Consider the following 12,847-nt stretch of genomic DNA (forward strand, 5'->3'; position numbering starts at 1 on the left):
AACTGCCTCACTTCTTTGATGTTTGAGGGCTTGGCCAGCTCTTGATTACTGTGACCTTGTCGGGGTCGGGGGCTACTCCTTCTGCACTCACCACGTGCCCTAGGTACTGGACCTTCGGTTTCAACAGGTGACACTTTGATGGTTTCACCTTCAGGCCATAGCCTGCCAGGGCTTCGAACACATCTGCCAGGTGTTTTAGATGGTCCTTGTAGGTCTTCGAATAGACGATCACGTCATCCAGGTAAAGTAGGACCGTCTCGAAGTTTCGGTGCCCTAGACAGCATTCCATCAGCCTCTGGAAGGTCCCCGGTGCGTTGCAGAGCCCGAAGGGCATACAGTTGAATTCGCTCAATCCCATCGGGGTGGTGAAGGCGGTCTTCTCCTTGTCAGCCTCTGCCACAGGAACCTGCCAGTACCCGCTAGTAAGGTCCAAAGTAGAGAAGAAGTTAGCTGATTTTAGGGCTGCTAAAGACTCCTCTATCCTAGGTAACGGGTACGCGTCTTTATGGGTTACACGATTGATTTGTCTATAGTCCACGCACATTCTCATGGTACCGTCTTTCTTTTTTACCAGAACCAAGGGGGCTGCCCAGGGGCTACAGCTATCTCTAATGACCCCAGCTTCCTTCATTTCTCTCAGCATGCCCTTTGCGTTCTGATAATGTGCAGGGGGTACAGGTCTGTGTCTCTCTTTTATTGGTGGGTGGCTCCCCGTGGGGATGTGGTGTTCTACTCCCTTTACTCGGCCGAAGTCTTGCGGGTGCTTACTAAAAATTCTCTCGTACTCCTGAACCACCCGGTAGACTCCTTGTTTTTGGTGCAGGGAAGTGGAGTCAGCACCCACATGGAGTTTCTGGCACCAATCCTCCTTGTGTTTCTTGGAGCCATTACCCTCCACCAGGGGAGATGGAGGCAAAGGTTCCACGACCCTGATAGCATTGTATTCGACGGCAAACAATTTGGCTAGTGTAGCGTACCGGGGCAAGTTTACTTCCCTTTCCCCGATGTTTAAGATCCGGACGGGCACCCTCCCATGGCGGACATCAACCACCCCCCTGGCTGTCAAAATGGTGGGCCTGCTGTCTGAGTACACGGGTTCTACCATGGCTTGGTAGTCTTTCCCTCTTTACCCGATTGCAGTCCGACACCAGATCATCATTTTACTTTTGGGAAGCATGGCAATGGGGAACGGGTCGCTCATCCTCACGCTACCGATCTCACCACCAGACAGTTCTACCTGTTGCCGTCTCATCAGGGCTCTTATCTCTTTCTGGAGGACCCTCTGTTGGCTGGAGCTCACATTCATCGCCACCTGCTGCAAAATCACAATTACTTCTGAAAGACAGTTTTCAATCACATTAGTACCCAAGGTTATTTTAGAGTGACTTTCACGACGGTCAATGTCCACAATGATCACTCCCTGTGCCGGCAGTTCCACCTTACCAATCTTGATGGTCATCTCTCTGAACCCCACCTGCGGCACGGGTTGGCCATTGCTGGCGATGATGCTTAAGTCATCGTCTGGATAGCGGGTTATGTCGGCGTCACTCCAGTACCGCTTGAAAAGTACGTAGGGGATGGTAGTCACTTGAGACCCGGTGTCCAGCAGTGCACTCATGGGGATACCGTCCAGCACTACGGGTAAGACCGGGCGTCCCCCCACATACTTATCACGCCAATTAGACGGGCCTGATGACCTTATGCCTGGGGGTTGGCCCTCTGCCCCAGGTCGGACCCATTTAAAGTACAGTACCTTTCTATGTGTCCTGGCTGACTGCAACGGCGGCAAATCGACTGTCCATCCTCAGTGTAACGGTCGGCGGGCCTCCCTCTGAACGACGGGATCCTCCTCTGTCGACGCCACGGGACATCCTCCGGACTGGAAGCCAGCTCGATTGGTCTTGACGGTTCCACCTGCAACGACTGCACGGTACTGGTCAATGCAGCCACACTCTTTGTTAGCTCCTGGACCTGATGGTTTGCAGGCTGGGATGGATTTAGGTCCTGTGCATCAGCCCCCACAAGGTCTGCTGGGTAGGGCGCCGCCTCCTGGTGGTAAGTGATGGCAGGGCGCCAGGGAACTACAGCGCCACTTGGTGCGGGTTCTCGGAGCGCCCGGATGGCCCTATCCTTGAACTGCGCAAAAGTCAGATCGGCGTTCTGTAGGACAATAAGGCGCAGCTGGGTTCTGTGGGCGCTGGACAGCAGACCTTCTATGAACTGGTCAGTCAACAGTTCATCAGTGTCCTGCACGCTGCCAGGGTCAGCTTGCTTTATTGCTCCCAGAGCTTCTTGCAGGTTCAAGGCATAGTCTCTGATACTATCTTGGGCTCGCTGCTTACAGCCATAGAACCGCATTTTGATCTCTGCTGAGGTACGGGTGTCAAAGGTACTCTGCAGCCGGGTCAGAATGTCCTTTACAGTCCTTTTCTCCTCATCTGACCATGATTTCACTTCCAGCTGGGCTGCACCGGTTAGCTGCCCCGTCAGAATGCTCACTTTCTGTTCTTCTGTCAGGGGATAAACTTTAAATACTGTAAACTGTGCTGTCTTTCTTTAAAGTCAGTTAAGGTATGGGATTCCCCTGAGTATTGGGGCAGCCAGGCCGCTCCGGGGATGTAGGGCATGGAGAACGGCATCACCGCTGCTGCAGCCACGCTGGTGGTAGAGGGTCCCTCCGTGTCTGTCATCTTCCTCCCCCCTAGTTAAGTGTGGCCTACCTTCCGTTGATCCTCTTCCGTAGGCCGCGGCTCCGCTGGTGCTGCTCCGGGTGAGGACCTTGCGTCGCGTCCTGGTGACGTCAGCGTCGCTCTCACTCCTTCCAGGACCTTGCGCAGCGTCGGTGCGTAGGGCAGGGCTTCAGGTCTCGCGCGGTTTGGACGTCCACGCCCCTCTTCTTCCCATGCGGCGTCCCGAAGATGGCGCCCGATGGCGGGAAAGCGGCTGAGGATGGCGGGAAGCGGCTGAAGATGGCGGGAAATGGCTCCGGATGGCGGGAAACTTCACTCAGGTAAGTATAAAGTCTTTTTCAGGCACGCAGTACCCGTTTGTGGCGGGTTGGTCACAATCCTGCCGACTACGCCAAAAGCTGACTCACCCCCTGGGCCGTGGGGCACCCGGAACCGGGCTTCAGTGCAATGTTGGGGGTAGTAGTGGCAACCTGATCCCGTGGCTCAGGGTGGTCAGACCAAATGCTGTGGCAGTCTATTTGTAGGGTTTTTGAATATCCGACTACGCCACCCGTGGATTCCGGTCAGGGACGACTGCCGCTGCAAGGCAGACCGCTGAGGCTGATGTTGGTATGCAGCACAGGGATAGGATAACTCCCCACGGGAAGAGTGTAGCCTCAGGGCAGTGTAATAGGATGCTGGGGGTGATGGTGCAGGCCGCAATAAAAAGGGTTCAGAGTCTGCTTCAAACAGCCCAGGGTCTTTATTGTAGTTAGAACTAATGACCCAACAGGAGTACAAGGTAGGAATGGGCCTGGGTGTCTGAGAGCATTCGGGCGAGCCCCACTGGTCAGGGTGAGTGTGAAGGCCTACCGTTCTCTCTCTGCCCTTGCTGACTATCCCCCTTTTCGTGGTGTAATAGCCCACGTCCCTGAGCTGGCCGTGTACTTTGCCTGTATGGCTTGCGACTCGGGCCTTAGGTACCTTTTGCTTCTCCGTGCTGTACTGGTCCCTCTATGTGGCGGAACCTCCAGGCTTCTTAGGCCAAGGGACCTGAAATCCCTCGCGGGTTGGTTCTCTGCTGCTGGGCTTACAACCCTGACAGCCTCGGACCCCAATGTCCGGTAGTGTAGTTCTCTCAGCCAGGACTGGCTCTCGTCGCCTCTATCCCTGGCTCGCAGGTTCTCCTCTGCCTCACGGACTCCTTGGCTACAGCTGAACTGTCCCTACTTCTCTGGGACTAGTCTCAGTCCTGAGCTAGGTCGTCCAGTTCTCCCTAACCCTGCCCTCAGTTCCAGCTTTTATAGGGGCAGCCAGCTCCCCCTACTGGCCTGGGACAGGAGGTGCTGTATGCTAATTGTCCCTGACCAGGGAACCTCCTTCCTGCTCTCAGACACAGCCTTTAATATTTGTGGCATCCAGGCCTGGGGTGACACAATATGGTGGTGGAGGATGAGGAGAAGGAGGAGGACAAGAGCAAATAGCCAAAATCAGGAACCGTATACCCATGTCTGGGTGTGAAAAGGTGCATGGGAATACACCTCCCAAGAAAAGACACTGGATTTGAGTTTATGTTACGCCGCTATCATTCGCTGGTGTTGAGAAGTCTGGCCCGAACCCGGGTCCTTGTTCATTTTTATAAGAGTCAGCCTGTCAGCATTTTCAGTTGACAGGCGGATGCGCTTATCAGTTTTAATTCCACCAGCGGCACTAAAAACCCGCTCTGATAAAACCCTGGCGGCAGGGCAGGCCCGGACCTCCAAGGCATAGAGAGCCAGTTCATTCCACTTATCCTGCTTGGATACCCAATAATTATAAGGCACAGAGGAATCACGGAGGACCTTGGTACGGTCAGCAAGGTACTCCCTCAGCATCTTCCCAAACGTTGCACTCCTTGTGAGAGTACCCCACGCCTCAGGGCCTGTGCAATGGGAGGGGCTGAGAAAACTCTCCCAGAGCTTTGACAGTGTTCCCCTGCCTCTGCTGGATTGAAGTTGTGTCTCTCTCGCCTGTGCTCCTTGGTTGTCCAACGAAGTGTGACCTCTGCCGCCAGCGTTTTCAGATGGGAATTTTTTTAATAGTTCCGCAACAAGGGCCTTCTGGTACAGCCCCATTTTTGTAGACCTGTCCACCTCAGGAATAAGAGATATAAAGTTCTCCTTGTAGCGTGGGTCTAGAAGTGTCACCAACCAGTAATGACTGTCACCCAAAATTTTGAGAACGTGAGGGTCATGGGAAAGGCAGCGTAACATAAACTCAGCCATGCGTGCCAGACTACAAACAGGCAAGACTTCCGTGTCCTCACCAAGAGGATGATTGACCATGCTCTCCTCCTCCTCCTCGTCTCTGGCCTCTGGCCATAAACGCTGAACAGACGGTATGACAGCTGTGCAGGTAGTACCATCTATAGCGCATGAAACTAGCTTCTGTCCTTCCTCCTCCTCCTCCTCTTCCTCATTGTCACCCAATCCACATTGGGATGAGATGAGGCTGGGCTGTGTGTAATCACCCTGTATGGTTCCTTGCTCCATCTCATCGAGCTCCGCCTCCAATGCATCCTCTTTGATTGTGAGCAGAAAGCATTTCAGAATACAGAGAAGCGGGATGGTGACGCTAATTATGGCGTCATCGCCGCTCACCATCTTGGTGGAGTCCTCAAAGTTTTGGAGGATGGTACATATGTCTGACATCCATGTCCACTCCTGAGGTCTTATGTGTGGAGTCTGAACTGAATACCGATGGCCTTGTTGATGCTGGTACTCAACAACTGCCCTCTTCTGCTCACAAATCCTTCCCAACGTCTGCAGTGTAGAGTTCCAACGCGTAGGGACATCACACACCAGTCTGTGAGCCGGAAGCTGCAAACGCTGCTGAAACAGAGCAAGGGCGGCGGAAGCTGTAGCTGACTTTCTAAAATGGACACACAGGCGGCGTACTTTAACAAGCAGATCTGGCAGCTCCGGGTAGGATTTGAGAAACCACTGAACCACGAGGTTAAGTACATGGGCCAGGCATGGTACGTGTGTGAGCTCGCCTCGCTTCAGAGCCGCCACCAGGTTCCGGCCATTGTCACACATGACCATGCCTGGCTGTAGGTTCAGCGGTGTGAGCCACAGATCTGCGTGCTCTTTCAGAGCTGTCCACAACTCTTCAGCATTGTGCGGTTTTTCACCTAAGCATATTAGCTTCAGCACAACCTGTTGCCGCTTGGCCGAGGCAGTGCTGCAGTGCTTCCAGCTTGTGACTGATGTGGTTATTTCGAAGATGGAGGCTGAAGAGGAGGCTGAGGAGGATGAGGTGCAGGAGCTGTACACCGTGGGGGCAACCCTGATTGACCTAGGGCCCACAATCCTTGGCGTCGGGAGGACGTGTTCCGTCCCAAGGTCTGACTGGGTCCCGGCTAGCTCTATGTTAACCCAGTGTGCCGTCAGCGAGATGTACCGTCCCTGCCCACAAGCACTTGTCCACGTGTACGTGGTTAGGTGGACTTTCCCGGTAACTGCGTTGTTGAGGGCACGGCTAATGTTTTGGGACACGTGCTTGTGTAATGCGGGGACAGCACACCAGGAGAAATAGTGGCGGCTGGGGACCGAGTACCGAGGGACAGCTGCCGCCATCAGGTTAAGAATTTAGTAGTGTGGCCTGTGGGGCGTTGGCTGCATATTTGCGCTTGCGTTCCAAGGACTGGGGTATGGACAACTGAACGCTGAGCTGGGACAAAGACATATACGGGCTTCCTGATGCTGCTACTTGAGAGTGCACAATGACAGGTGCAGGGCAGGAGGCATCTTCGCATGCACCATGGACAGGGGATTGGCTTGCATGCACAACAGCGGAAGAAGCAATGGTGCCACCTGCAGACACTGTTCCTGGACCCTGGGGTTCGGCCCACAAAGTTGGGTGCTTTGCTGCCATGTGCCTGATCATGCTGGTGCTGGTCAGGCTGGTCGTTTAGTCACCCCTGCTGATACTGGCCTGGCAGGTGGTGCAAATGGCCTTTTTGGGGTTTTCAGCAGAGTCTTTAAAAAACAACCAGACTCGGGAAGACCTAACAGTTGTACTGGCAACTTCCTTCGTGTTGGTGTTACAGGGAACGGTTGCCTGCCTTCTGTCTGCGGCCACCATACTGCTTCTTCCTGCCTGTTGGGGTGCTCTGCCTCCCTCCCCCTGTGTGCTGCTGTCCTCGCTCTGCACGTCCTCCTGCCAGGTTGGGTCAGTTACTATATCATCCACCACCTCGTCTTCCACTTCCGCACCCTGGTCCTCCTCCTGACTTTCTGGCAATTGTGTCTCATCATCGTCCACCTCTTGTGACACTTTCCCACCGTCACCTTCGTGTGACCGTGGCTGCTCAAATATTTGGGCATCGCTACACGTGATCTCCTCTTGCCCCGCTTCAAGTGGACCGGGCGAGAGTCCCGAATCTTTAAATGGAAAAGTGAACAGCTCTTCAGAGTGTCCAAGTGTGGGATCAGTTGTCTCCGGGCACTTGGCATGGTGGGAGGAAGGAGGATCAGGGGGAGGAATATGTGGTCCAGACTCACGGCTACTGAGACTTGACCGTGTGGAAGACAGGGTGGTGGTGGTGGGGGTGGCTAAGTGACTGGAAGCATTATCCACTATCCAACCAACAACCTTTTGACATTGCTCTGGGTTCAATAGTGGTGTACTGCGGTCCCCTAGAAATTGGGACAGGAAGGTCGGGCGAGAAGATGTGGGTGTCTGTTGTGGCATAATTTCAGCTTGCCCACAGGCTTGTCCTCGGCCTCTGCATGCACCATTACATCCAGTTCACCGTGCCTTGCCACGTGCCTTGCCCATTTTAAATGGAGGACTGTATCTTCCACGCTCACTACAAATGACTGAGTATGGAGCGAACTTATATGTGATCCATGAGACGGAGAAAACAGAGTTTTAAATATTTGGCCTGTAGGTAATTAGTTTGAACAGAAAATTGGTGTGAATTGCTTCACTGACACGCTGATGGAAGTTTTTAATGGAGGCCAGAAATTGCAGTATTTTCTGACAATGTATGTGTGATCCGTGTGACGGAGAAAACAGAGTTTTAAACACCTGGCCTGTAGGTAACTAGTTTGAACAGCAAACCAGTGTCAAAAACTTCGCTGACACAGTGAAAAAAAATTGGAATGGAGGCCAAAAATGGCAGTATTTTCTGAAAACGTATATGTGATCCATGTGACGGAGAAAACACAGTTTTAAATAGCTGGATTTCTAGCGCTGTAATATGGAAAGGACCTGACTGTATTCTGCAGTGCCAACAAGCAAATGGCGCAGAAAAACGGTGTTCTCTGGATTGCTTTTTAAGCAAATAATGAGGATTAAGATCCAAAAAAAAGTATTCCTGGCCCCTGAGACCTGGGCCTTTGTATAGAAATATCTAACAGCAGCAGAAGGCAGAATTGGAATGGAGCCTCTTGTGCTATATGCACTGCAGTCTGCTATATACCCTGCCTGCCTCCCTATATACACTGCCTGATTGATATCTCTGCAGATGGATTAGTTAGTCCTCAAAAGGACTGTTTGTTAAGATAGATATGTGTAATGTACGGTTTTTCTCCCTACACTACCTAATACACAAGCAAATCTCTCCCTGACGCAGCAGCACCTCTGCCTACACTGTCTGATTCCGGAGTGACTGTGACGAGCATGGCGGCGCCAGGTCTGATATAGCCCTGATGACGCTGTGCGGCCAGCCAATCACTGTAATGCCACAACCAACATGACTACGGCATTACAGTGAGTGGCAGGCAATCTCTGCATGTTGATTGGCACTCTAAAGAGCGCCAAGCATGCAGGGAGGGGACCCGAGCTCCCGCGGAGCAACCCCGGAAATACTCACCGAGCGCCGAGCATCTCGAGCAGTGAGATGCTCTGGCGAGTACCGAGCAGTAGCGAGCATGCTCGCTCATCACTACACTCAACGTTTTGATATGTATTCACAGCACAATGCCTTTTTTTAAAAGAGCAGAAGACAAAGAAACTAATGAGTAAAACAGGAGATCATCTCGTCATCTCTGTTTATTAGTCTGTAGGAGTTTCTAAAACAGTCAATCTTCTAGAAATCCCACCAAGCATGTGTAGTTTGATCTCTTTCTGGTCTGCTCCAGGAAAAACTGGAAGGGCGGTGCTTATCTAAGTGGACAGGACTTAACAGTAGTTTTGTCCTATTGCAGATAAGGCAGAGGGGGGAGCAATTTTGTCCTACAGCCAGATAGGAAAGTGATGAAGAAGGTGCAAATGACTGACCTCTTGGACGCACAGAGAAGATATCTTTACATACAGTTAGGTCTAGAAATATTTGGACAGTGACACAAGTTTTGGCATTTTAGCTGTTTACCAAAACATATTCAAGATACAGTTATATAATCAATATGGGCTGAAAGTGCGGACTCTCAGCTTTAATTTGAGGGTATTCACATACTCATTGGAGTAAGGGTTTAGAAATTACAGCTCTTTAATAAGTAGCCGCCTCTTTTTATTGGGACCAAAAGTAATTGGACAATTATTTTAACCCCTTAAGCCCCGCGGGTGGTTTGCACGTTAATGACCGGGCCAATTTTTACAATTCTGACCACTGTCACTTTATGAGGTAATTACTCTGGAACGCTTCAACGGATCCCCCTGATTCTGAGACTGTTTTTTCGTGACATATTGTACTTCATGATTGTGGAAAAATTTCTTCGATATCACTTGTGTTTATTTGTGAAAAAAACGGAAATTTGGCGAAAATTTTTAAAATTTTGCAATTTTCAAAATTTGAATTTTTAAGCCCTGAAATCAGAGCGATATGTCACACAAAAGAGTTAATAAATAACATTTCCCACATGTCTACTTTACATCAGCACAATTTTGGAACCAAAATTTTTTTTTGTTAGGGAGCTATAAGGGTTAAAAGTTGACCAGCGATTTCTCATTTTTCCAACAAAATTTACAAAACCATTTTTTTAGGGACCACATCACATTTGAAGTCACTTTGAGAGGTCTTTATGACAGAAAATACCCAAAAGTGACACCATTCTAAAAACTGCACCCCTCAAGGTGCTCAAAACCACATTCAAGAACTTTATTAACCCTTCAGGTGCTTCATAGGAATTTTTTGAATGTGGAAGAAAAAAATGAACATTTAACTTTTTTCACAAAAATGTTACTTTAGACCCAATTTTTTTTATTTTCACAGGGGTAACAAGAAAAAATGGACCGCAAAATTTGTTGTGCAATTTCCCCTGTGCACGCAGATACCCAATATTTGGGGAAAAAACACTGTTTGGGCGCACTGTAGGGCTCAGAAGGGAAGGAGCACCATTTGACTTTTTGATTGTAAAATTTGCTTGAATAATTAGCGGACACCATGTTGCGTTTAGAGAGCCCCTGTGTGCCCAAACATTGGAGCTCCCCCACAAGTGACCCCATTTTGGAAACTAGACCCCCCAAGGCACCTATCTAGATGCATAGTGAGCAGTTGCAACCCCCAGGTGCTTCACAAATTGATTCGTAAAAATGAAAAAGTGAAAAAAAAAACACTTTTTCATTGTTATGAATCAATTTGTGAAGCACCTGGGGGTTCCAACTGCTCACTATGCATCTAGATAGGTGCCTTGGGGGGTTTAGTTTCCAAAATGGGGTCACTTGTGGGGGAGCTCCAATGTTTGGGCACACAGGGACTCTCTAAATGCAACATGGTATCCGCTAACAAATTGAATGGAAAATCGGCTCAAATTGTTAGCGGACACCACATTGCGTTTGGAGAGCCCCTCTGTGCCCAAACTTTGGAGCTCCCCCACAAGTGACCCCATTTTGGAAACTAGACCCCCCAAGGCACCTTTCTAGATGCATAGTGAGCACTTGGAACCCCCAGGTGCTTCACAAATTGATTCGTAATAATGAAAAAGTGAAAAAAAAAACACTTTTTCATTTTTACGAATCAATTTGTGAATCACCTAGGCGTTCCAAGTGCTCACTATGCATCTAGATAGGTGCCTTGGGGGGTCTAGTTTCCAAAATGGGGTCACTTGTGGGGGAGCTCCAATGTTTGGGCACAGAGGGACTCTCTAAATGCAACATGGTATCCGCTAACAATTTGAGCCGACAATTTGTTAGCAGATATCATGTTGCATTTGGAGAGTCCCTGTGTGCCCAAACATTGGAGCTCCCCCACAAGTGACCCCATTTTGGAAACTAGACCCCCCAAGGCACCTATCTAGATTCATAGTGAGCACTTGGAACCCCAGGTGCTTCACAAATTGATTCATAAAAATGAAAAAGTGTTTTTTTTTTCACTTTTTCATTATTACGAATCAATTTGTGAAGCACCTGGGGGTTCCAAGTGCTCACTATGCATCTAGAAAGGTGCCTTGGGGGGTCTAGTTTCCAAAATGGGGTCACTTGTGGGGGAGCTCCAATGTTTGGGCACACAGGGGCTCTCCAAACGCAACATGGCGTCCGCTAACAATTTGAGCCGATTTTCCATTCAATTTGTTAGCGGACACCATGTCGTGTTTGGAGAGCCCGTGATGTGCCTAAACAGTGGAGCTCCCCCACAAGTGTCCCCATTTTGGAAACTATACCCCTCAGGGATTTTATTAAGGTGTATAGTGAACATTTTGAACCCAGAGGTACGGCACAGAATTTGTTTACATTAGGTCATCATATTGAATAAGTTGTCATTATTCTTGAGCGCAAGTGCTCGCTACTTGAGTTTGCATCGGGTACTCAGGTATGCACCATGTACAGCATGTGCTCGAGTGACATGCTCGAGTCCCTGCTTCGCATGTTTCACGGTTATTAGACACCCAAAAAAAAACATGCGGGGATCGCTCGTGCATGGCAGGCAATCCCCGTAAAGTTTTTTGGCCGCGAAGCATATGGGGCAGAGACTCGAGCATGTCACTCAAATACCCACGATACTCAATGCATACCAGAGCACCGGATGCAAACTCAAGTAGCGAGCACTTGCTCTCAACACTAGTCGCCATATCGTCATCTTTTTTTCTTACTTTTGAAAAAAATCCCAACCCCAGCCCTAGCCCTAGCACAACCCTAGCCCTAGCACAACCCTAGCCCCAGCACAACCCTAGCCCCAGCACAACCCTAGCCCCAGCACAACCCTAGCCCCAGCACAACCCTAACCCTAGCACAACCCTAGCCCCAGCACAACCCTAGCCCCAGCACAACCCTAGCCCCAAACCCAGCCCTAACCCTAGCCCAATCCTAACCCAAGAGTTTATTTTTGACGCCATTCCTTGTGCGGTATAAGTGATTAGACGACTTTATTCTTCGGGTCGGTGTGATTACAGCAATGCCAGAATCATATGGGGTTTTATGACTGACAGCTGTCACACACTAAAAGACGCATTTTTTGTAAAATCTAGTTTTTGCATCGCCATATTTTGAGAGCTATAATTTTTCCAGATTTTGGCAGACAGTCATGTGACGGCTCGTTTTTTGCGGGATGACTTGACGTTGTTATTGGTGCCATTTTCAGGCACGTGACATTTTTTGATCGCTTTCTATTCCGATTTTTGGGAGGCAGAATAAACAAAAACCAACAATTCAGGAATTGTTTTTTTTTTTTTTTTATTATTCTGTTTTGTGCGTGGAAAAATTGATGAGGTAGCTTTATTCTTCGGGTCAGTACGTTTACAGCGGTACCACATTTATATAGTTTTTCTATGTTTTGGCGCTTATACACAATAAAAGTTATTTTATAGAAAAAAATATTTTTTAGTATCGCTTTATTTTGAGAGCTATAACTTTTTTATTTTTCGGCTGATGGAGCTGTATGGTGGCTTGTTTTTTTGCGGGACGAGATGACGTTTTCAGCGGTATCATTTTTATTTATATGCGTCTTTTTGATCGCTTGTTATTCCACTTTTTGTTTGGCGGTATGGTGATAAAGCATTGTTTTTTGCTTCGTTTTTTTTTTTTTTTACTGTGTTCACTGAAGGGGTTAACTAGTGGGACAGTTTTATAGGTCAGGTTGTTCCGGACGCGGCGATACCAAATATGTGTACTTTTATTGTTTTTTTTTTTATTTTTTTTATAATAATATTTATTGATGGGTACATTATATTTTTATTTTTGGTGTATTATTTTTTTAATTTTTTTATAATATTTTTGCACATTTTTTTTTTTTTCAACTTTCACACAGTTTATACACT

This window comes from Phyllobates terribilis, unplaced genomic scaffold (genome assembly GCF_046119375.1).
Source record: "Phyllobates terribilis strain yellow unplaced genomic scaffold, ASM4611937v1 Scaffold_3__8_contigs__length_932513732, whole genome shotgun sequence".
NCBI classification, from domain to species: Eukaryota; Metazoa; Chordata; class Amphibia; order Anura; family Dendrobatidae; genus Phyllobates; species Phyllobates terribilis.